We start from the raw sequence: 25716 nt of genomic DNA, 5'->3' as shown, positions 1-25716 counted from the left end.
GGCCTTTTGAGGGATCTGTGGGTAGGGCCTTCCAGTGGCTCATGGGCATGCTTCTTGACGGGGTCTGTGATGCAGTGAATAGGATCTGAGTCCTGTTAATGCCCCCTGAGAGTCCCGTCTGCCATTCTCCCAGCCTCTTCCCACCCCATAGTCACACAGCTCATCCTCCAATACTCTGGATGGAGTTGGACAGAAATGAGCTTCTCTTGCTCAACCTTTAGGTTTGTGAGACAATACTATTACACAGCATTGTAGTTTATTCTCATTTGTTGAATAATATTTCAAAGTGAACATACCACAGTGTATTTATCCATTCTCTTGTCAGTTTTGAGCTTGCGGATGTTATTAATAGTGCTGCAATGAACATTCCTATTATGTTTCTTTTGGTAGACACATATGCACTTTTATGTCAGGTATATACCTTCATCCAAATTTTTATATTGTGCCAAGCTAGAAACATATATGGAGAGGATAGGCTTTATCAAAAGATAAAGGTGTTATCAAACATATATGGAGAGGATAGGCATTGTCAAAGAACCAAGTGAATTTAGTGGGGATTCAGGTTAGTTGGGAACCAAAGGGAAGACATTATTGGAGGCCTTCTCTCACTTTTACTACACTCTAGTGCAGTTTTGAACCTCTTATTCTGAGAACACTGTCATTATATAAATCAACTTTGTTTGTTTTGGAGGATCAAAGACACAAGTGATCTGATTCATGGATCTGCTAGTTGGTGAATGGGTGATGATAAGCTAATTGAGCGAGTATTACGAGTAAGGAAAAAATATGACAATTTCTTAAGGACTTATTTTATATTATTGATTTTTTAAATATTCCGGCCTCCAGTGAAGATTTCTGTTGTCAATAACTGTTTTTTTTTTTAATATATAATCATATTTTCAGGTACCACTGCTTTTTCAAGTACAATTTCATTTGCACATACAATTATTAGAAAAAAATTCTTGATGTTTTCTACAGTAATTTAGAATGTTCTTGAATTATATATATTTTTTTCCTTTGAAGCCAACTCTCAATGTTAGTGATAGTAAATGTTTACCATTTGGTTTATTGAAAGTCATTCTATAAAATTATTTATATAAAAATGAGTAGCACTTCTTCTTTTGCCGACCTTATAGTTTTGTTTAAAATGAGAAAATTTATGAAATATTTTTGGGGTGTTATTTTTCCAACACATTTTAGAAAACACAATCTTTTCTTGCTTAATATACACAGTATTTATAATCTCCCATTACAGTGGAAAACAGATTATTTACCCCTAAAGTTATATTTTTAAAGAAGTTATATTTTTAAACATGAGTGGAAAAGCTTTCCTGTAAGGTTCTTGTAAATCTCCTTCATTTATATTTTGATTGTTTGTTGTTATAAATCAACATTTATAATATTAGTAGGAATGGGGATTAATCTTCAAATAGGAATGCCTTAGAGTATAGATAATGAAACTGCAATGTTATAATTATGGTGTTTTTGTACTTTTATTTGCTAGAAACTAATCTTAAAAGAAGACAAATGGAATGCTAAATAATCTTGTGATTATTCAAAGAGGGAGTGGACTACATTTTGATTAGGTTTTTTAATGGAACATTGCTTATTGTAAAAATCTGGGTGAAGTTCCATTAAAAGCAGATAACCTTCCTGTTTACCCAGGAGCTTGAATTTTGAATTTTGGTAGGAGGGGGAGCTAGGTTCAATCAGTCTTCTGCAGGAGTTCTAAAGTATAGCTGAATCGTATAATTCTAAATTCAGTTTTATATATTGCCAAAGTGAGGGATTGTGGCTTGGTCATTTTGTTTGTAAGGTTGGTAAAAAAAAATAACTCAAGGAATTACTAGTGATACATACTTTAAAATGGGGAAAAAAGTGAATTAAGGAGGGATATAGGAAGAAGCTAAAGATTTCTGTGCCTAATAAGTGAATGAAAACATCTTTACCTTGATAAGAAAATTTTTTCTGTTTAGAAAACAAATTTGTACCTTTAGAAAGTTTTCTTGGAAGATTAATTGTAAAAACTGTTCCACTACAATATAAAGTAACCTGTAAGTTATGATACTTAATAAGGAAGATGTGGTGTTAGCTTTAACCAAGAATATTTAAGTTTAAAGATGAATTCAGTTTGCAAATTGTCAGTGTATTTTTTATTACTATTATTACTGAATTAAGAGAAGATACAATTCATGATGTATTATTCAATGAAAATATGTCAGACTTTTATATCTGTCTATAATGTTACCTCTCTAACAACCTAGATATTGTATAGAGTGAGGAGCAAGAAGATTGATGCATATGATAACATTGTAGATTTTATGCAACTGTAATTAGATTAATTATAACAAGGTAGGGTTAAATGTAACCAGAAATTGGTAAATTATATTATAGTTGAATTGTTTAAAAAATTTATTATTTGTCATTGCCACTTTTGTTCTAGGCTAATCCAGGAGAGAAATACTTTTTTTCTACCACTGTAATAGAGAGCTTATGTTAAAATGAACCTACGCAGGGTCCTTGGAGTGTGAACTCTGGATACTGACATTATCCAATGAGAAAACTTTTTAAAGTATCTATTCTTTAGCTTTGTTTTTATTATAAAACTAGTATATATTTACTGTAGAAAATTGGAAAATGACAGAAGAGCACAAATAAGAAAATCAAAATAGCTTATGATCACATTAAATATAGCTGCTTACTGTTATGCCATTTTAATTACTCTGAAAACATTAAATCTTGAGCTCTCATGCAGTGATAATATCCCCTCCCACACTCTATTCTTTTTTTCTTTTTCCCACACTCTTTATCTCTAAAATTGTCTTAGCCATTCTTATTTGCTCTTCTATTTCAATTTCAGAATCAGGTTTTACTAAAATTCTGTTGGTATTTTATTATATTTGCATTGTTTTTATAGATTCAGTAGAATTAAAAATTTTACTAGATTGGTTTATTTCTTCCATAAATAGTATATTTCTCCATTAGTCTATTTTAATAGCTTTTAAGATTTATTTATTTATTTGAGAGAGAGAGCACATGAGCGGGAGGAGGGAGGAGAGGCAGGGGGAGGGGGGAGAGAGAGAGAGAGAGTCCTTAGGGAGACTCCCCACTGAGCATGGAGCCCGACACAGGGCTCGATCCTAGGACCCTGAGATCATGACCTGAACCAAAACCAGGAGTCAGAGGCCTAACTGACTGAGCCACCCATGTGCCTCTATTTTAATGGCTTTAAATGTTTACAATTTTCTCCACATATATCTTACATATTTTTGTTAAATTTATTCTTACATATAGTTTATGCTACCATTTTGTATTTTGTCTTTTTTTAAATTATATTAGGATCCAGCTAATGGAAATAGTTTTTTTTTTCTTCTTTTTAGAAAGAGCGAGCATGTGTGTTGTGGGGGGGTGAAGCTGAGAGAGAGAGAGTGAGAGAGAGAGAATCTCAAGCAGGCTCCACGCTCAGTGCATAGCCTGCCACAGGGCTCAGTCTCATGATACTGAGATCATGACCTGAGCTGAAATCAAGAGTTGGAGGCTTAAATGACTGAGACATCCAGGTGCCCCTTGAAATACATTTTTTAAAATTACTGAACAACTGCATCTGGCAACTTTGCTGAATGTATTTTCAAAATTGGCTATAAAGTTCTTGGAATTGCTGTGTGGATAATGGCAAATAATCAGTAAATAATTTCTTTTTTCTTTCTTTTTCAATTTTTATGCTTTTTCTATCACCACTCTCACCTTCCTGCACTGGTTAGAATTTCCAATAAAATGTTGAGTATCATGGTGAGTACAGGCATCCTTGTATATAGGGAATGCTTTAATCATGTATGATGTATAATTTTTGGTTGAAGGTTTTTTTTTTAAGATTTTATTTGAAAGAGTGAGCGAGAGAAAGAGAGAAGGAGCAGGGGGAGGGGTAGAGGGAGAGGGAGACGCAGACGCCCCGCTGAGCAGGAAGATCATGAGATCGTGACTGTGAGGCTCGATCCAGGGACGCGGAGATCATGACCTGAGCCCAAGGCAGATGACCAACTGACTGAGCCACCCAGGTGCCCCTGGCTGAAGGTTTTTGATAGGCCACTTATATCAGGTTAAGGAAATTACCTGTTCATTCCTAATTTTCTAAGAGTTCTTTATGTTTTTAAAAATCATGGATGGATGTTATAATGTACCAAAAATTTTTATTGCAATTATCATATGACTTCTTAAAATTATTTTTTCCTTCCTTCCTTCCTTCCTTTCTTCCTTCCTTCCTTCAAAGATTTGTTTATTTATTTGAGAGAAAGAGAGCAAGAGAGCGTGTGTGTGCACAGGTGGGAGGGGCAGAGGGAGAGGGAGAGAATCCCAAGCAGACTCCGTTGCTGAGCGTGGAGCCCAACACAGGGCTTGATCTCAGAATCCTGAGATCACAACCTGAGCTGAAAACAAGAGTCAGTCACTTAACCAGCTGCACCATCCAGGCACCCCTTAAAATGATTTTTAAAAATTTAGGTTCCACTTTTTAAGCAAATACAGTGTTATCAACTGTAGTTACCATATTATACTTTAGATCCTAACACCATATTCATCTTACAGCTGAAAGTTTGTATCCTTTGCCAACCTCTATTTTCCCCACCTCTAGCTCCTGGCAATCACTTTTCTACCCTCTGTTTCTATGAGTTAACTTTTTTTTTTTTTTTTTAAGATTCCATATGTAAATGATATCATGCAGTATTTGTTCTTTTCTGCCTGGCCTACTTCACATAGCATAATATCCTCTAGGTTCATTCTCGTTGTTGCAAATGACAGAATTTCCTTCATTTTTTTTTTTTTTAGATTTTATTTATTTATTTGACAGAGAGATAGCGGGAGCAGGAACACAAGCAGGGGGGGTGGGGGAGGGAGAAGCAGGCTTCCCGCTGAGCAGGGAGCCCGATGCGGGCCTCGATCCCAGGACTCCGGGATCATGACCCAAGCCGAAGGCAGACACTTAATGACTGAGCCACCCAGGCGCCCCAGAATTTCCTTCATTTTTAATAGAGAATAATGTCATTGTATATATACACCACATTTTCTTGATCCATTCATCCACAGATAGACACTTCAGTTGTTTCCATACTTCGGCTATTGTGAATAATGCTGCAAAGAACATGAAAATATAGATACCTCTTCAAGGTAATGGTTCTGTTTCCTTTGGTTATATTTCCAGAAGTGGGATTGCTGGATCCTAGGGTAGTTCTAATTTAACTTCTTGAGGAGCCTCAATACTGGTTTCCATAGTGGCTGCACCAGTTAACATTCCCACCAGCAGTGCACAGGGATTCCCTTTTTCTACACTTTCACCAACATCTGCTATCTCTTGTCTTTTTGATAATATCCTTTGTAAGAGATTTGTGGTGATATTTCGTTGTGGTTTTGATTCAAGTTTCCCTAATGTTTAGTGATGTTGAACACATTTTCATGTAAATTTAGGGCTTTTGGGGGCAGAGCTTTCTTTTTTCTTAATGTAGGTGTTTATCACTATCAACTATCCTCTGAGACCTGCTGCTGCTGTATCCCATAATTTTGGTTGTTGTGTTTCCATTTTCATTTGTCTCAAGATAGTTTTGCAATTTCTCTTTTGATTTCTTCTTTGATCCATTGATTATTCAGTAGCATGTTGTTTAATCTCCACGTATGTGTGAATTTTCCAGCTTTCTTCTTGTAATTGATTTCTAGTTTCATCCTGTTGTGGTTGGAAGAATGCTTCATATGATTTTAATCTTAAATTTATTAAGACTTGTTTTGTGGCTTAACATTTCATCTATCCTGGAGAATGTTTCATGTGTACTTGAGAAGAGTGTGTGCTCTGCTGCTGTTGGATGGAATAGTCTGTAAATGTCTGTAGGTCCATTTGCTCTAATGTGTAGCTGAAGTCCAGTGTTTCCTTGTTGTTTTTCTCTGTGCATGATCTATCCATTGTTGAAAATGGGTTATTGATATCCTTACTATTACTGTACACATCAATTTCCCCCTTACAATTTGTTAATATTTGCGTCATATATTTCTTTCTTCCCCGTATTGGGTGCATAAATATTTACTAATGTTATATCCTCTTGATGAACTGACCCTTTTACCATTATATAATGACCTTCTTTGTCTCTTGTTACAGTCTTTGGCTTAAAGTCTGTTTTGCGTGATAGGTGTATACATCTACCTCTGCTCTCTTTTGGTTTCTACTTGCATGGAATATCTTTTTTCATCCCTTCACTTTTAGTCTATATGTGTCCTAAAGCTGAAGTGAATGTTTTGTAGGCATCACGTAGTTGGGTCTTGTTTTATCCACTTAGCCATCCCATCCCATCCCATTGAAGTATTTAATCCATTTACATTTAAAATAATCATTGATAGTTTGTGGACTTACTGTTGCCATTTTGTTAATTGTTTTCTGGTTGTTTCATAATTCCTTTGCTCCTTTGTTCCTCTCTTGCACTCTTTTTTTGTGATTTGATGCTTTTCTATAGCAGTATGCCTTTTTTCCTGTCTCTTTATCTTTTGTGTATTTGTAGGGTCCAAACTCAGCTCTTCAGGGAGAAGCTGAGAGTTGGGAGTTTCTTCCCTATTACACAACACTGTGCTGGGGGTGGTGTTTATGGCAAGAGTGGGTGTGTGTTTCAGCCTTTCCTACCCAATTTGATGCATCTCTATTGTATACTCATGAATTATTCCTGCAGACATTAAGAACTACTTCTTTGTTTGCCATAGCCCTGTGAGACTCATAAACGCAGGCCCCGTTCTCTATCAGAGCCAGGCAAACATAGGAGTTACTCAGCTAGTTTCTGGATTTCTTTCAGAGTTAATTACTCTACATGCAGCTGTACATTCTGTGTGTCTGTGGGACGAGGGGCCTCCTGTGATGTCATCTGGGTTGACGCCCTCTAATTTGGACTTCTTTTTCTTCTTTTTCCTGAAACTTTGTTCTCTGTGCTTCCATGGTACCAGAAGTATCTGATGGTTTTCTGCCTAACTGATGGATGCTTCTTTTCAATCTCCTTTAAACTGAATCCTCCTTTTCTATCAGGATACTGTGTTTTAGAGTTCTTCAAGTTTAATTCTTGACCATCTTTTCTTCTCTATTTACACCCATTTCTTAAGTGATCCCATCAAGCCCCCTAGCTTCAAGTACCATATACTTAGTAAATCTCACATCTTTATCTCTGGCCCAGATCTGTCTCCAGAATGTTTAATTCAACATCTTTATTGAGTTATTTTATATATATATATGTATATATATACACACACACACACACACACGTAATATATATAATAAATATAAATATATATTTAGCATACAATATATATTTAGCACATATAAACTTATATAAATATATATATTTAGTATCCTCCTTATATAATATATATGTTAAATATACTAGCTATAATATATATTATTTACGCTAATATATTTAGCGATATATATAAACATTTATAAATATACATTTAGCATTCTCCTTCTATGTCCATTTCTGTATCTTTTTTCTTTCATATTTCTAATTTTCTTATGTTTTTATCTGTGTTTTTGTCCTCTGAATGTATGTTTAAGATGGTTTATAACGTGGCTGATTTGACATTCTGCACCTGCATTTCTCCTCTTTTCCACTTCCATGATGAGTTTTTATTCTGCTCTAAATTTTTCTTTTTTATCCCTTCTTTATCCTAATCACTTCCCATCTTTAAATCTTAATTGTGTTCTTTTTATCTTAGATCTTTCTTAAGACTTAACCCCCTATTTCATAGGGACTGTCTTCTGTCATTCAGACTCCTCACAGTGTTCCTGATACTTTCTTCTGGATATTATAGGAGACCATTTTGACAAGTGACTCTTCTGTGTATTTGAAATGTTTCTATTCCCAGGTTTGGCAGTAGCTTTCAGACTCCCGTTGGTATTGTCATACCTTGTTACTTAATCTTGAACAAGGTAAATTATGTCCAGTCTTGTTTTATTTATTTCACAAACACTTACTGAACTTCTGCTGTGTGTGCATTTTTGCAGATACCAACTGACATTAGTATACCATGTACTTTGGGGATGGATTGTCCTGTCTCTACTCCATGTATAATGTTCCTATTCTGTTGGAGAGCTACAATTAGCAGAAATACTCTTTGTCGGGCGCCTGGGTGGCTCAGTTGGTTAAGCGACTGCCTTTGGCTCAGGTCATGATCCTGGAGTCCCGGGATCGAGTCCCGCATCGGGCTCCCTGCTCGGCAGGGAGTCTGCTTCTCCCTCTGACCCTCCCCCCTCTCATGTGCTCTCTCTCATTCTCTCTCTCTCAAATAAATAAATAAAATCTTAAAAAAAAAAAAAGAAATACTCTTTGTCAGCTGCCAGTGAAGGTCGAAGTTTGAGGAAAGTATTACCTTTAGAAATTCTGCCTTACTGATGGGATACTTTTTCATAACCTGTGTGGGGAGTCTCTGTTCTTCTGAACGAATGCAAGCCCTATAGTTCTGAGTACATATTGAGCTTGAGTTTCTTCCTATTTTTGTTTCCATCTATATTACTTTAGTTGTGGAAATTACAGCTCCCTGCATATGGTATACCATCATTCATTCTTTGCTCTCAATCCAGATGTTTTCTGGGACTTCCTGGCTCTGAACGAATGTATATAAAACATCTGTGGATATTCTCTGATGTTTTCTGTTACATGGAAGAGTCTCAGCTACCACATTTTTTTTATTTGTTTAGACACAGAATCTTTTACCTGAGGGAGGAAGAGGGTGTCTTTCTACCTCATTTTTCTCTGGTTCATTTCTACTTTCCTTAATGTCTTTGCTTTAGACCCTTACTTTCCTGTGTTCTGTGAACTTATAAGATCATCCTTCACACCCATCCTCCCATGCACTCTCTGGTTCCTTTCCCAATTATTGCCCATTTCTCCATTGTGCACAATAATTTAAGACCACTTTATTATCTCTCAACTGCTTTGGTCCTTTTAACATTAGACAAGAGTAGGTATTCACCTTAAAACACCCTTTCTCACCCTCAACGCCTCTATCTGTGATCTTTTCCCCTATCTGCTTTCATAGGCAGGTTTCTGCAGTTATTTTGCGAATTTCCTCTGTGTTCTCATCTTCCACTTCCTTTCTTCAGCCCAGTCCCATCTATCTTCTTTCATCATGTTACCAAAACTTCTCCTAAGGTCACAGTGACCTTCGATCTGGATTTTGTTTAGTCTCCCTTCCCTACAACATTCTCTTCTTCAGTTTGTGGGACACACAGCCTCCTGATTTTCTTCCTTCCACCCAGTCTTGATTGCATGGTCATTCCATGCTCTGTTCCCTCTGGATCCTCTCCACAGATGATCCAATCCAAGCCCATCGCTTTAGAAACCATTCTTCCATACTGTTCTTATGGCAGTGACTTAACGCATATATATCTTAGTCTCATTTACTTCCTTAATTTTCTTTATAGCACTTATTACTATATATTTGGATATTAATATTTATTTTCCACTTTTTAAACTCCACTTTTAAATTCATTTCCTACAGAATTCCAGGATGTCACAGAAGCCATTCCTTTCCCTTCATCGTTTCTCCTTCACACTGCTCTTATCTTTGCCATCTCTCTGCTTGCTTCTTGTCTGTTTTGATGTTCTCCTGCCCAAGTTCCTGCTTTCTTGGGCTGCAGATTGAGTCATTCTGCACATGTGTTCAGTTTGGCCTGAAAAATAGTTTGAAAAATTTGAATCAGTTGCCAACATTATAAAATTAGGAGATTTCACATGAATTCGAATTTCTAGTTTCTCTGGAAACATGCACGATCTGGCAGCACTAAGCCAACTTCTCTCATGGTGACAGGTGGCTGGAGCTGATTGCATAATGCTTGGATTAAGTCATAATGGAAGTCATGACAGTTTTCAAAGAATTATTGTCACTGAGACCACTTTTTCTTCTGTTCTTGGTGCGATTAAGTTAGTAATCTATAATAAGCAGCTAGTTTTCTTTTTAAATCCTCAGGCTTGTCAACTTAAAATTGTACTTTTAAATAACTTAAAGTTAAAAAGGAAATCATAATAAAAATTTCCGAATATTTAATAAAAGTATTCCTCATCAAATATTAGGAAGTATCTCTAATCTGGTGTCTAGACTGAAATGACCTCAAGAAGCTAGGTAAAGACAACAGAGTCAATATGAAGACAATAGGGCGCCTGGGTGGCTCAGACGGTTAAGCATCTGCCTTCGGCTCAGGTCATGATCCCAGGGTCCTGGGATCGAGTCCCGCATCGGGCTCCCTGCTCCTTGGGAACCTGCCTCTCCCTCTGCTTCTCTCTATCTCTCTCTCTGTCTCTCATGAATAAATAAATAAAATCTTTAAAAAAAAATATGAAGACAATAGAAGAAATAAAGCTAAGAACAAAAATCCGTGAAATTGGAAACACGATGCAGAGTATCACCAAAACCACTTTGAAAAGAAGTTAGTAAATTAGACATGTCTCTAATGGACAGTTATTAAAAAAGAAGAGAGAAAACTAGATGGAAAAATTAAACAACACTAACCAAAAACCCCAAAGCGGCACTATAACTCTATTCAGAGAATGTTGTTTTGGGCTCATTCTTCTCATTTTTGTTACCTGGTCCTTGTAGGCATTTTCATTTGGGCTCCACTCCATGGTTTTAGTTGTTTTGCTTTTTTGTTTAGTTGTTTTGTTTTGTTTAAAGTGACCAATTGAGTGACTTTTAGTACATTCACAATGTTGTGCAACCAGCATCTATATCTAGTTACAAAACATTTACATCACCCCCAAATAAAGCTCTGTACTCATTAAACAACTTAGTCCCCAATCTCCACCCCTTCCCAGATGCTCACAACCACCAATCTGCTTTCTGTCTCTGGGGATTTACCTATTCTGAATATTTCATATGAATAGAATCCTACAATGTGTGACCTTTGTGTCTGGCTTCTTTCACTTATTTTCCAGGTTCTTCCATGTTGTAGCGTGTATCATTACTTCATTCCTTTTCATGGCTGGATAATATTTCATTGTGTGTATACACCATACTTTTTTTTATGCATTCAACTGTTGATGGACATTTGGATTTCTATCTTTAGGCTGTTGTAAATAGTGCTGCTATGAACATTCATTCCACAAGTATTTGTTCAGTTCTTTGGGTGTATACTTAGGAGTGGAGTTGCTGGGAATGCTATTTGTTTTTGTACTTGGCTTTTGTTATTGGGTCTTCAAAATGATACTCTGGCAGGTGGCACACATATTTCCTTGTCAACCTAGTTTCAGCTGCTGCTATAGCCCACAAAAAGAGAATTCCCACTGAGAATTATGTAAAGGGCTTCCAAGCATTTGGTAAGAATATTCTTTTCTAGTGGACTAGTCTATTCCAGAATCCAAACCACTGATTAAAGTACTGTCTGATAACCATAGAATTATAACAAGGAGACCTTGGTGTTCTTAAGTTGTATTTATATCAAATTAGAGTGAGCAGGTAAGTTGCGTGGGTTGCCCTTCCCTACTTTGGGATATTTTTGCCTGTATCTCCTTTGTTAGCCTTGCAAACAAAATTTTCTGCTGCTCATCAGTGCTCAAAGTACTCTGACAGATTTTTACCCTCCATATCCATCCATGTATAATCATCGTCATAAAAAATAGTAAATTAAGAACATCACCACCTTTGGGGCGCCTGGGTGGCTCAGTCGTTAAGCGTCTGCCTCTCTCTCTCTCTCTCAAATAAATAAATAAATAAAATCTTAAAAAAAAAAAAAAAAAGAACATCACCACCTTTATGCCAAGAGAGTCACAATAGAATTGTTAGGTTTTTACACCTCTTGGCCACTGGGCAGTATGTGAGTGTTGTTTCCCTTTGCTATAGCAGCTCATTTATATGGTCATTTTAATATTTTATTGTATTTTTGCAAATCAGAAAAATAGTGCCAGTGCTAGTGATAAGAAATCAAGTCTTACAAACAAAGCATAATTGAGACAAGCTAGAGATCATCGCCCATGTTGAAAGCAATGTTTCTTTAAGCTCAATTAATTTCACATTGGACTTAAGCCTGTTTGTTAAAAGTGTAAAGGAAGAAAGCAAAATTAAATAGCACATCTAAAATACTGGAAAACATAATGATAATAACTTCTCACAGTTAATTCTTCATGGAGACTCAGAAAATAAGTCTTATCAGTAATAAATTCATATAAGCTAACTCTCAACCTGGTGTTAATTTTAATAATAGATCTCTTTGTGATGGTATCCCCAAGGCATACTCTGCACACGGTGGCTTACATACGTGATACATTTATTCTTATACATGGTAAAAGTCATCCAAGAGGTTGAAAGAGTATGAACCCAGCGTGGAGGGACGGAGAGTGCAAGAGGGCATGTGAAGGAACTGGAGAAAAGGAACCCACTCAGATCAGGAATACAGGAGACTGGTGGTCCAGACTGAGAAGGACCCCAAATCCCCCCAAAGCTGGGGGCAGAAGGATGTACTTTCTCCTGTAGGGAATGGCAAGTGGTTGGAGAATTGGTAGCAGTGTGGTAGATGATGAAACTGACACTGGAAGAAGACTTAACTTTCCTGAATATCTCTCTGCAATAAAACTACGTTTTGAAGAACAGCAAACGAGCTGGTGGAGAAGAGAGAATTTCCTTTCCAGAAGGAATAAAATGTTTCAAGACATGAATGTGGTAACGTGTTGACGTCTAAGCATTATGTTAGGAGTAAAGCAAACAGACCTGGTTTTCTGGAAGATTTTTGTCAGACTATAATAAACAATAAATAAGCGAAGGTCAAACATTTCCATCCTTAAGAAAAACATTTTTTTTTATTTCCTGTTTCCTTTATTCCTTCCTCATAGTCCCTCAAGTTTGAGGTCATGAAATTTAACAAGGAATTTAAAAATTGGGGACTTTGTTAAAATTTGGATCTTCTAGTTTTTTATTACTTGATAGAACATTTATTCATTTTAGGTGTGGAATATACAAATGTTAAGGAACTTTGAAGAAACTTTCAGTAATTTGAACCATATATCTCTATTCTTAGTGAACAATGAAAACACCCTGAACGAGGTTTGATGTGGAGTAAAGTAGGTCTGGAAATGGTCTATATTGAAAGACCTAATGGTCTTTTGATGTCTGATTCTTTGATTTTGCTTTTGCTTTTTAAAGGGGTGCTATGTGATTATAATGAGAAACATTTCAAGTTCTTTACTTGGGAAGTTAATTGTTCCTTAGCTTGCTCCATTATAACTAATCGTGGTTTTGAATGGTAGCAGTGTTTGAAATTATTACTGGGGAGAGTCACCTTGTTTGGTAGAGAAAGTTCCAATTCATCATGAAAGTTTATCACACCCATAAACTGTTGTCGTTCTTCTACAGTTTGTGACTACGATGTGAACATATATTTATAATATATTTAAAGCTTCAGTTTAATAATTTTCTAAGTAATTAGTGGGAATAGAATCGCTTGTTTTTCTTGCAAGTGGTACCATGATATTTAAAGTTGAAAATTATGGATAAATTACTAGTAGTCACCATCAAAAATTTATATTCGTTTTTATTAGGTGATTTAAAAAGTATTCAGTTTTGTATTGATGCAGACATTTGTGTCATCTTGAGAAAAGTTATCCCTACACTTTGGAAAGTGCCCACAAACTCTGAACATAATTTTCTTCTTAAAAATAGCACTCTTAAGTATCAATGGTGGTGGTGGTGGGGGGGGGACCCATCTGTTCTCTTTTCTGCACTCTGCTTGAGCATCTGAAACCATTTTAGATGGAGAGTAGTCAAAGTTTCCCATTTATTGTAAGCATTCCTTAGCCCCAGTGAGCATGCTGACATAACCTCCCTTCTAAGAAGCATGATGGAAGGCTTGAAGAGAGGACAGAACTATGTGGTGACCTTGTTTCAGATTGGAAAAGGAAGTTTCCATTCTGTTAAGTACTTCTTTGTAGATGTGTCTTTCCACAATTCTGCATTTCTTCTGTGAGAGCACACTGCTTGAAATCAGTGTCAGTGTGATATGAAGGTCAAGAGGCCTCTTGTTGACGGAGACATTTGTGACACTGTTTCACACAGTAGATTTAATTTGTAACATGAGGCTTTTAGGTTTATTGGATTCTTTCTTCAGGAATTAAGTTTGCAAAACTCATTGTTTTAAGCAGTTTATATATTTAGCTTCTTGAGCTTTACTACAGTCAAAATTCACTTTAGCAATGAAATGTGAAATAAGTTTAATACTGGTACAGAGTTGATAAACTAATAAAATATAGCAATACTTTATTTAATGCATTATAGTTAAAATGATTGCGGTATATATCCTCTTAGTTCATCCTCAAAAATCTTATATGTGGTTGTTTGTGATCATCTGCATTTTAAAGGGAGAAACTGAGGTTCAAAGAGATTAAGCGATTTAACCAGGGTTGTGCAGTTCATACGTGACTGAGCTGGGACTTAATTCTAGGCCTTCTGACTCCTCAGTGCTCTTTTTCTGATAGAATTCAGACTTGTACCTTTTGTGTCACTCAGATCTCCTTTTATGCTTTTTAAATGACTTAATCCTAGTGATGGCAACATATACTAGGTATATGTTATTGCTTATTCTTCACTGAAGTCCCAAATGGGAGAATATGCCCGGCACACAGCTTCTGATAGCTACCCACCAGAATATTCTTTGTGTAGGACCACTCTTCTTCTCTGCCGGCTACATTGGGTCTAGAGTGGACACCTGATCTGAAGGCAGCAAACTCATTTTACTTGGAGATATAAAGAGCTTAAGGTGACACAGCTAGTAAGTGGAGGTGGGAGGATTTGAAATTGTATTTGACTCTAGAGCCCCTAGTCCTAACCATTGTGCTTTAGTGCACGGCCCCTCCTTCCTGATCTTGGGAATTTGGAACTAGAAAACTTAGAGACTGAATCAGTGCAGAAGCTGGAAACACGGAAAGTCACTAAGATGTGGTGCAAGCTGAAATTCTGAGTAGTGATGTTGAGGCCAAGAAGAAAATGGAGCACACACACACAGAGGCCAAGAAGCTATAGGGAAGTGCAGCCCATGTGTCCAAAAGCTTTGTCTATTCCAGCTCTATCTCAAGAGGGACTCTTCACCAACATCTCCCATCTTTACAGTTAACAGCCGTTTTACTTAGGTAGTGTGAATTGGAAGGTATATTAAAAATTTATTTAAATAGTTATGTTTATTTTATTTATTTTTATTTTTTTTAAAGATTTTATTTATTTATTTGACAGAGAGAGACACAGCGAGAGAGGGAACACAAGCAGGGGGAGTGGGAGAGGGAGAAGCAGGCCTCCCGCCGAGCAGGGAGCCCGATGTGGGGCTCGATCCCAGGACTCTGGGATTATGACCTGAGCCGAAGGCAGATGCTTAACGACTGAGCCACCCAGGGGCCCCAGTTATGTTTATTTTTAAAAACAGATTCAATGTGGCCTATATAATGTTATTACAAACTGTATTTATTTTAAAAAGACATTTATTTAGCTAACTGGATAAGAACATTTATTTCAATAAAGTTTGAGATTGTTTTTAATTTGTTGCTTTATTCTGTAGAAGTCTCACAGAGATTTGAGGGTTTTTTTCAGGCTTTATTTCTGTTTTTTTTTTTTTTTTTCACATATAGATATGGTTTTCCTTGCTACATTAAAAGCTTAAATTTTGGGGGCCCCTGAGTGGCCCAGTTGGTTAAGCATCTGAGTCTTGGTTTTGGCTCAGGTCATGATCTTGGGGTCAGGGTCATGAGATCAAGCCTGCATCAGGCTCTATGCTAAGCATGTAGTTCACTTGAGAGTCTCCTCCCTCTCCCTCTGCCCTCCTGCTCATTTTCTCTCTCTCTCTCTGAAATAAATAAGTAAATCTTTTTTTAAAAAAGCTTAAATTCTGGAGTAATTAATAAAAGAGATTTATTTTAGAACAAATAAAAGTGAACTTACATGTCCCGTCTGTCAGAACTATCACAAATTCTTACTAACAAAGCCTGAACTAGGAATGGCATGCTTCTATAGATTTCCTTAGGAATTTTAAGGAAGATTATTTATGAAAATAAAATTATGATGCTGTTTTATTGGGAACAGCTAGAGTCTATTCAGTAGGAATAAATTCTTAATGTAAACTTGTAAAAAAAACCTGAAAAATTTGTAACATTTTTTATTTGGAAGAGATTAGAAGCCAGTAAATAATACCTCCTTTCCCTCTCAAATTTAGAATTAATTTGAAAAAATAGAAGAATCAGGTAGATGGGGCTGTGGTTTAGGTGTGTGGCCAACATGCGGCTTGGGAATCCTCCCTCGTAGAATTAATGTACTCGTCTGGTCACAGCCTGAGTGGCCAGCAAGAGCCTGTGTACCGCAGGGGATGTTCCCGGAGAGAGGAGGGGGCTGGACAGTGCCTTCATGATTGTTTCTCCCAAAGCACCCCCTCATTAGCAGGTGTGGGAGAGAGCTGGACCAAAACGGGCAGAAATTCCCTTCTCGTTGAAGGAGCTCAAGTCCTGTGAGATTTTTTTTTTCTGTTGGCATTTCATTTTAGAATCACAACCCCCATCCTCATTGATTTTATTCTTTATTTTTTGAGTAAATGGAACATTAACATGGTTTAAAAAATGAGACCTGCACTGAAAGGTATATTCAGAGAAGTGGAGTCCCACCTCCGCTTCTTCTGTCCTGTCTTCTCCGGTCCTAGCCCCCGTAGGTGGGTGATCTCATTCGTTAGTCTCTGACAGATCCTTTCTGTATTTGTTTTTGCACAGATGAGCAGATATGTGTATATTTCAGTGTTTTTTTTTTCTTATACTTTGCTTTTTCCATTTGTTATAAACTGGAGGTCATTCATACATCAGCATAGTATGCTAATGTGTAGATGAATCATAATTTATGCAAAAGCTGTCCTACCTATGGGCATACAGGTTGGTTCAATATTTGCAATTACAGTTGATGCTGTAACCAATAACCTAGTAGACATGTATTTTTGTATTGTCTGGTCAAAAGATAAACATATGTAGTTTTGTTTTATATTGTCAAATTTATATATTTATATAAATATATATTAAATATATATATATTGAATTTCTACTGGCTACATATTAGAATGATTTTTGACACACAGCCTCCCAAACAGAATATGTTATATTTTTAAATTTTTTGTCTGATAGATGATATGGGATAAATAGTATCTCAGTGTAGTTTAAACTTGCAGTTCTCTTATAATAAGTGAGAATAAACATATTTTAATATATTTCAGGGCTATTTTAATAGCTTTATTGAGTTATAGTTGAAATACAGTACATTTCACATAAAGTATACAGTTTCACATTCTGACATACCTATACACTTGTGAAACGACCAACACAAAACATATGTCTATGTGAGCATATGGTTATTCCAAAAAGATTCCTTCTGCTCTTACGAAATCTTTCCTGCCCACCTTTCTCTGACTTCTTATGCAGGCAGGCACTAATCTCCTTTCTGTCACCATACTTTCTAGAATTTTAAATAAATGGAAGCATATACAATTATGTACTTTTTGGTCTCCCTTCTTTCCCTTGGCATAATGATCTTGAGATTCATCCATGTTTTACTGAATATCAGTAGTTCAGTCCTTTTTAATTTTGAGTATTATTCCATTCTATGGATGTACCATAATTTGTTGACCCATATATCTGTTGATGGACACTTGGGCTGTTTTCAATTTGGGGCTATTATAGATAAAGCTTCTATAAACATTAGTCTTTGTGTGGACATTTTCTTTTTGTTCTCTTGAATAAAAACCTGAAAGTCAATGTCTGGATCATATGGGAGGTGTATGTTCAACTCTTTAAAAAGCTGCCAAACTACTGTCCAATCAGTACTTTGTACTTTGTACTTTTGTACTATTTTACATCTCCCTCCAGCGTGTGAGAGTTCTGTTTCCTCCCCGTCCTTGCCAATACTTGATATGGTCAGTGTTGTTGTTTTCACAATTCCAACAGGCTTGTCCAAGTACTTCACTGTGGTTTTAATTTGTATTTCCCTAGTGACTAATGTTGAAAAACTCTTCATGTCCTTTTTTTGCCATAAGTATATCTACTTTGGCAACTATCTGTTCAAATCTTTAGCCTCTTTTTTTAACTGGATTGGTTGTTTCTTATTATTGAGTCTTGAAAATTCTTTGTATATATTGGATACAAGTCCTTTAACAGATACATGATTTGCCAATGTTTTTCTCCCAGTGTGTGGCTTTCCTTGCCATTCTTTTAATGGTTTATTTCAAGGAAGTGGTTTTTTTAAAAAAAATTTATTGTTATGTTAATCACCAAACATTACATCATTAGTTTTTGATGTAGTGTTCCAATGTTCATTGTTTGTGCATAACACCCCGTGCTCCGGAAGTGGTGTTTTTAATTTTGATGAAGTCCAGTGTATTTATTTGTTCTTTCACAGGTGGTGCCTTTAGGGTCACATCTAAGAAATCTTTTCCTAATCCCAGATCACAAAGGTTTTCTTCTGGAAGTTTATAGTACCAGGTTTTACATTGAGGATTGTGATCCATTTTTTTTAAGTTAATTTTGTATGTGCTGGAAAGTATGGGTTAAACTTCTGTTTTCTCTTTATTTCATAATACGCCTTTTTGTCCTTTTAATATGTGTAGAATCTATAGTGCAGAACCTCTCTCATTTGTAATGTTGTTAATTTGTATTGTCTCTCTTTCCCAATCAGTCTGGCTAGAGGATTATCAGTTTTATTGATCATTTTGGGATTAGGTAATCTAGTCATTATTAAATGTATTATTAGATTATCTAATACTGATTTGTTCTTGCCTTCATGGCATAGCTCCAACTTAATTGTCAGCAATTTAAAGATGTCGCTTCATTGTCTTCTTGCTTGTGTTGCTTCTACCAGGAATCTGCTGCTATCCTTACTTTTATTCCTCTGGACTTGTCTTTTTTTTTTTTTTTAACTATAACATTTTATTGCTTTAAAAAATGCAAATTTGGAAAATAATATTTGCATAGTAGACAATGTCAGTTTCACCCAGATCCCCTTGGATCCCTTAATGGCCTCAATAGAGCACTCATACACAACTTCCTGTACCAGGTCTGCCTCTGGGGAACTTGATAAGACCATCTATTAACACAAGCTCCTACTTCCCCAACATATGCCTGTAACTCTGCCTTCCCTCTGTTACCTATGGGTGAATGTGCATGTTCAGATCTAAGGTCAGATTCTCTACCTGTGTACCAAATCCCACCCCTCTCACATACTCCAGGACATCACTACAAGAGTTGTCTTGGACTTGTCTTTTTACTGGCTGTTTTCAAAATTCTTTTTTTCTTTGTCACTGGTTTTGGGACAAATTGATTATGTTGTGCCTTCATGTAGTTTTATTTGTCTTATGCCTGGAGTTCTTTTGAGTTCTTGGATCTGTAGATTTATAATTTTAATTAAATTTGGAAAGCTTTTGGCCATAATTTCTTCAAATGTTTTTCTGTCCCCATCTTTCTTTTCCTTTAAGGACTCTAAGTACATAAATATTAGGTTGCTAACAGTTGTCACCAATGCTTTGTTTTTTTATTATTCTGTTTTTCTGTGCTTTGTTTTGGTTAGTTTCCATTGCTAAGTCTTCAAGTTCACGAAGACTTTTCTTTAGTAATGCCTATAATGCCATCCATTATGTTCTTCATCTCACACAATGTAGTTTTTCTACAAAGCTATAAAGTTCTGTCTCTAGGTTTCAGTATGACAGGGTACTTCTCAGCCTTATCACAGGCTCTTTTCTCTCTGTTCCCTGCCTTGTGATCTTGGCCCCTGTTCTCTTCCCTGATTTAGCCACAGTCTTCTCTCTTGCAGCTTCTCCATTTGTTATCCTTTGTGCTGGAATACTCTTACCCTGCATTTTCTTTTATCCAGTCCTCCTCATCCTTCAGTTAACTTCTTTTTTTCATTAAAAAAATATTATTTTCTATTGAAGTATAATCGACATACAAATTCAGTTAACTTTAACATCACTTTCTTTCATCCTGATTCCTATTTAAAGTTTTTAACACTGTAATATAAACCCTTAATATTCCGTATTTCTTTTTTTTGTCTTTGAATTGAATCCTCATTGTTCTCATTTGTATTAATTCAGTGTCCTTTTTTCTTTGCTAGACTGAAAGCTCCCTTAGTGTGGGACTGGGTGTGATTAGTTCACTGATGTTTTCTGAACACTAGCAAGGGTGCCTGGCACATAATGGGTGCTTAACACATTAATGGTAAATGAATTAATGAATAGCACAGGGTAGCAGATTAATAGTGACTGAACTTATCGCTAAGCACATACGAGATAACTACCGGAGCCTTTGGAAAAATGTAGTATGAGGTAGGGAGAAATGGTCAGTGAAACATGGGTGATAATATGTTTCTAAATAAAGATTGGTTTCTTAAAATTAACATTAATCCAGCTAACACACTTTTACGCACTTGGAGTGTGTGCTTTTTATAATCAGCAGAAGTGGTTGCATATTTTATCTGAAATAAAACTTTATCTTTAGAAATCTCTTACCTCTACCATGTTCATTTTTCCCTTGAAATAAATAAGAATCTTCTGATGGAGATTTGCTCTTTTCATGGAAAGTGTGATGGTAAGGAGGAAAATAAAAGATATTTTACAAATCAAATAAAAATATGTATTTTAATATACATTTACATTTTAATATATAGTTAAACATATATATGTATATGTTACGCCTCTTTAACATTCTTTGTGATGATCTTACCAAATGACATGCCCTTTATGAAGCTTTTCTATTTTACCCTAGGCACAATGAATTCCTCTGGTCCTTTTTGGCTCATATTATTATGTTCATATTATTGTGAGGCTTTTATCATACTGAAAATAGTGTAGAGTTTGTCTTCTTTTCTATATTGGATGCAGGGATGTTGATTATTTTTGTATTTTTAGCACCAAGCACAGATACAATAGGTGTTAAGTAAATACTTGATAAATATTTTAGCTTTCAAGTGTTCTGAAAGTGGTTGATAGGCAAATATTTGTGTTGTGTGAGGATAAATAATAGTAAGGACCTACTTGTAAGTTTAATCAATTAGCATCAAATGGTGATTTAGTTATATATATGTATATATATATACACATATATATACACACATACACATACATACATACAGGTTTAAAGAAATAGCATGATGTAGTTGTAGTAGAATGACTTTGGACTTTGAAGTCAGATGGGCTGCTTTAATTTCTCCTTCTGCCATTGATTCTGTAAATAGTTGGGCAAATCACTAAACTCTTCTAAACTTCCTTGATTTCATTGGTGAAAAAAAAATAAATGATAATTTTCTTATCGGTATAAAAATGAAGTAGTACAGGAACTGCTCTAAACCAATGAGCATAATAAACACTCAGTAAATGTTTACTCTATTTCATCATTTGTGAAGGCATTAAAAATTATGGTTACACCATGAATGTTATAATTTGTAGCAGCTTCATCCACTGGAAGTACTGAAAGGTGTCTATTAGGACTTTAAAATTATTTCACATAATTTATTTATTTATGTATTTATAAAGATTTTATTTATCTATTTGACAGAGAGATAGCGAGAGTAGGAACACAAGCAAGGGGAGTGGGAGAGGGAGAAGCAGGCTTCCTACCGAGCAGGGAGCCAGATGTGGGACTCCATCCCAGGACCCTGGGATCATGACCTGAGCTGAAGGCAGACGCTTAACGACTGAGCCACCCAGGCGTCTTATTTCACATAATTTAAAAATCATTTCTGATAAGCAGAAAAACTTCTCTCAATGATAAATATTGCATTTATGTTTGGTAAATAAAGAGAAAATTTGCCTACTTAAAATTTGATCTACTTGTGCATAGTGATGAATGTAAGTGAGAATATTCTCCAGCTACTTTGAAATATTGAACTGCCCAGGGACAAGGCATGGATGATGTTTTGAAGGAAATAAATATTTCAGCTTCACGTTTCAGCCTTTCTTCTGTATTCCTTTGATCTGGCTTTGGTTTACTTATTATTCTGCTTGAATGACTTCACATTGCCTTTTTCCTCTCCCTAGTAACAGGAAGTGGTCCTGCACCTATTTCAATGTATTTAGGCTTTGTCATTGTATTTATAGGCTTTGTCTCTCCTTATTATTTACTGATACACTCCTGCCTATAAAGTAAGCTGTATTGGTGGGTATGTATGTAGCTTTGCATGTATGATAAATAATTCATATATGGAGCTTTTAATCAGTGATTTCTTAAATATAGAAAACATAAAAGGAAACATTAGATTTGGGATTTTTTTGAAGTTTAAAGATTTTAAAGGAATTTTTCTTCACTATCCACTGTAGCTGTTTTATCTTTAAGGATCATTTTCTCAAGGTTTTCTTATTTTACCATGAATATTTCAATTGCTCTTCTATTTGCTGGGGTAGAGTTCTTTTCATTTATTTATAGGCCTATATTATAGGCAGAAGTTAGTTTAGCACAAAATTAATATGTAAAGCTTTAAACTGCGAAAACATGTCATCACATTGCTTTATTTTATACTTTACACACAAATCTTCTGATCTTCTGAGACTGGTTTCTTATACAGATTCTCTCTTTTTCCATTTGTCATGTTCCCTTGGCACTTAGAATATATAATATATATATAATACTACTACTTGATTTTTTTTTCTTGTGTTTTCCCCCTTAATCAGACTATAATTTCTCCATGATTGGATCCATTTTTATACTTCTGGGCTTTCTACAGGTATCTGACCAAATAGGTCTCAAAATTTGCTGCCAGGACCCTAGCCTCAGCTCCTAGAACACGACTAACTTGCTGAAAATATAGGGTAGGAGGTTAATGCCAGGATCAGTTCTTTTAAATCATGATTCAAATCCAGTTGATGTCAAGAAATTTGTGGATCTCCTAGCTGAAATCCATATAATTTTAAGAGATTTTTGTGTAGCTGAAGAAGATTCCTCATTCTTATTCATAGGTAACATGTTTCAAAACCAATCATGGTTCTTCAAGACTGGAGTCTGGCTCTGGGGGCAGAGCCTGCTAGGGAAGCCTCAATCATTGACAATACAAGGTCCTTGTCAGAGGAGAGTTCCATAGCACTTCTTTATACGGCTACCATACCCTTTTTGAGTGTTCCCCTAGTATCAAGAGAAAAAGCTCTAGCTGGTTTAGCACAGGGGCATCATTTGTGTGTTTGCCCATGGTTCTATCAATGCTGTCCTCTTTGAGCCAGGATTATGGTGGGAACTGCTGGCATTCTTTGTTCTATGTTTACTGTTGTTGTATGTAAGCCCACTTGTCCCCGAGGGGCTTCTAAGAAGGTTGTTCTGATTTACCATAATAGGATGGGGATTCTTATAGTAGAGATCTATTTCCTACAGATCCATCTCTTCCTGAATGGAGTGGAGTGAAATCTCTCTGAACCCTCTTCTGTTTTTCAGGGTACTGTGTTTAAACCTCTGTTAAAATATTTGGTACTTATATATTTTTTTTCCTTTACCCGATGGTGTCTTCCTAGACAGGTTTCTCATATAGCTTTGTTTCTTAATATAAGTTAGTGGTTAACACATAGTAGGTCTTAGCCAATTTTTTTTTAAAGATTTTTAAATTTATTTGACAGAGAGAGACACAGTGAGAGAGGGAACACAAGCAGGGGGAGTGGGAGAGGGAGAAACAGGCTTCTCGCTGAGCAGAGAGCCCGATGTGGGCCTCGATCCCAGGACCCTGGGACCATGACCTGAGCCGAAGTCAGACGCTTAACGACTGAGCCACCCAGGTGCCCCAGTCTTAACCAATTATTGATGAATGAGTTAATAAAAGGTTGGATGACTCTGTTGTAAACTCAAAATACTATGTTCTTCTAAAAAGGAAGAAGAAGAATGGAAAACCATCTTCTCAGGTTTGCTATGGACATTTTAAACATAATTTTGTATTTGGTTTTTAGCCTTCAGTGATTATATGATTATCTTATATGTGGCCTACTCTGTGACTCAGGAAAGCACTTTGTCCTTGTGTATTTTGTGTGTCATCCTTGTGCAGGGGCCATGCTAATCTCTGTATCGTTCCAATTCTAGTGTATGTGCTGCCAAAGTGAGCACTGTCCTTGTGTATTTTGGCTAATATTTTTTTAAAAGATTTTATTTTATTTTTATGTAATCCGTACACCCAACATGGGGCTCGAACTCACAACCCTGAGATCAAGAGTGACATGCTCTACTGACTGAGCCAAGCAGGCACCCCTGTCCTTGTGTAGCACCATGCATACCCACACTGGGTTTCAAAATTGTGATACATGTCTTTGATATGAGGAGTGCAGAAATGCATGGCAGCATCATTTCCTCATAGGGCCTTAAAACTTTTCCATAAAAAGCTGTGAATTGGCATTCTTCTTTAGACTTTCATAATCCCAGGGGTGCCCTGGAGTTTTCAGCAGCACCTCGTTCCTCATTATCCATTGCACACTTTTCTATGCCAGCTTCCAGTCTTACGAACTTACTTTCAAAAAACAAAACTTTCCATGGTCACTTTTTCCTTTTGTAAGTCTTAGCAGTCATTCACTGATCTCCAGAAATTTTATTTCCTAATCATACTGATTCCCTGCACTTAACCACACTCAGAGTTTGCATGTTTGGGCAGATGCATCTTGGTCAAGGGGAATATCGAGAACTAACTGGATAGTCTTTGGAGAGTTTTACCCTGGGTCCTATCTCATCCAAATTTGCCACTATTATATGTAAATATGCCCTTTGGGAAGAAATAACTTGGCTTTTTAGGTGTTTTTTTTTTTTTTTTTTAAACCTGGTGACATTACCTAGAAGGAGTCAAGTAACAGAGCAAACACAGAAACTTGAAATGCTCGAAGACTGTAACAAAATTAACCTATGGATTTTTTTTCTTTGCCTGATCTAACTTTTAAACTTGTTGAATTCCTGACTTATTTTTTTGTCCATACAGCATTGTTAAGGTAGTTATAAATATTACATATATTAAGTATCTCAGAGAGCCCTTGATGTGTTCTAAGTTTTGAATATTATATTCTAGCTTTGTTGGTTGTTGTTGTTTCCTGTTGCTGCTATACGGCAAACATAGTGTCTTAAAACAATTCAAATTTATTTTACTGTTTGGGAGATTAGAAGTCCAAAATGAAACTTAGGTCCTAAGATCAAGGTTTGTCAGGACTGGTTTTTGCCAGGAGGTTTTAGGGAAGAATCTGTTCCTTGCTTTTTCTGTCTTCTGGAGGCTGTCTTCATTCCTTGGTTTGGGACCCTGAATCGCGTTGTCTTTTCTCCATTGCTTCCTCTCTCATACTGCCTTGTCTTTCCTTCGACCTTCTTGCTTCCCTTTTATAAGAACCTTGTGATTACATTTAAGCCCTATTGTATGGTAGTTCTGTTTTTAATTTTTTAAAGAACCTCCATACTGTTTTCCATGGTGGCTACACCAATTCACATTCCCACCAAAATGCACAAGGGTTCTCTTCTCTACATCCTCGCCAACACTTGTTATCTCTTGTCTTTTTGATGATGGCCATTCTAACAGGTGTGAGGTGATAGCTCATTGTGGTTTTCATTTTCATTTCCCTGATGATGAGTGATGTTGAGCACTGTTTCACGTACCTGTTGGCCATCAGTTTGATGTAGTCTCACTTGTTTCTTTTTGTTTTTGTTGCTTATGCTGTTGGTGTCATATTCATGAAGTCATTGCTAAAACCAATGTCGAGGAGCTTTTATCCTGTTTTCTTCT

The 25716-nt window shown here is 36.2% G+C and overlaps 1 protein-coding gene and 1 non-coding gene across 2 annotated transcripts in view; one reads left to right on the top strand and one right to left on the bottom strand.

The window, feature by feature from the left end:
• The window catches only part of CEP112 (centrosomal protein 112), a 429161-nt gene that overhangs the window by 135712 nt on the left and 267733 nt on the right, over positions 1 to 25716 (top strand). The gene's annotated exons all lie outside the window — the stretch shown is intronic.
• Positions 23968 to 24071, bottom strand: LOC118024461. Its single transcript, XR_004683110.1, has one exon. It is a non-coding gene; the product is annotated as a U6 spliceosomal RNA (small nuclear RNA).

Source organism: Mirounga leonina, unplaced genomic scaffold (genome assembly GCF_011800145.1).
Source record: "Mirounga leonina isolate KUSES-001 unplaced genomic scaffold, KU_Mleo_1.0 Mir_197, whole genome shotgun sequence".
Lineage (NCBI taxonomy): Eukaryota > Metazoa > Chordata > Mammalia > Carnivora > Phocidae > Mirounga > Mirounga leonina.
This window is presented reverse-complemented; position numbering and strand designations above follow the sequence as displayed.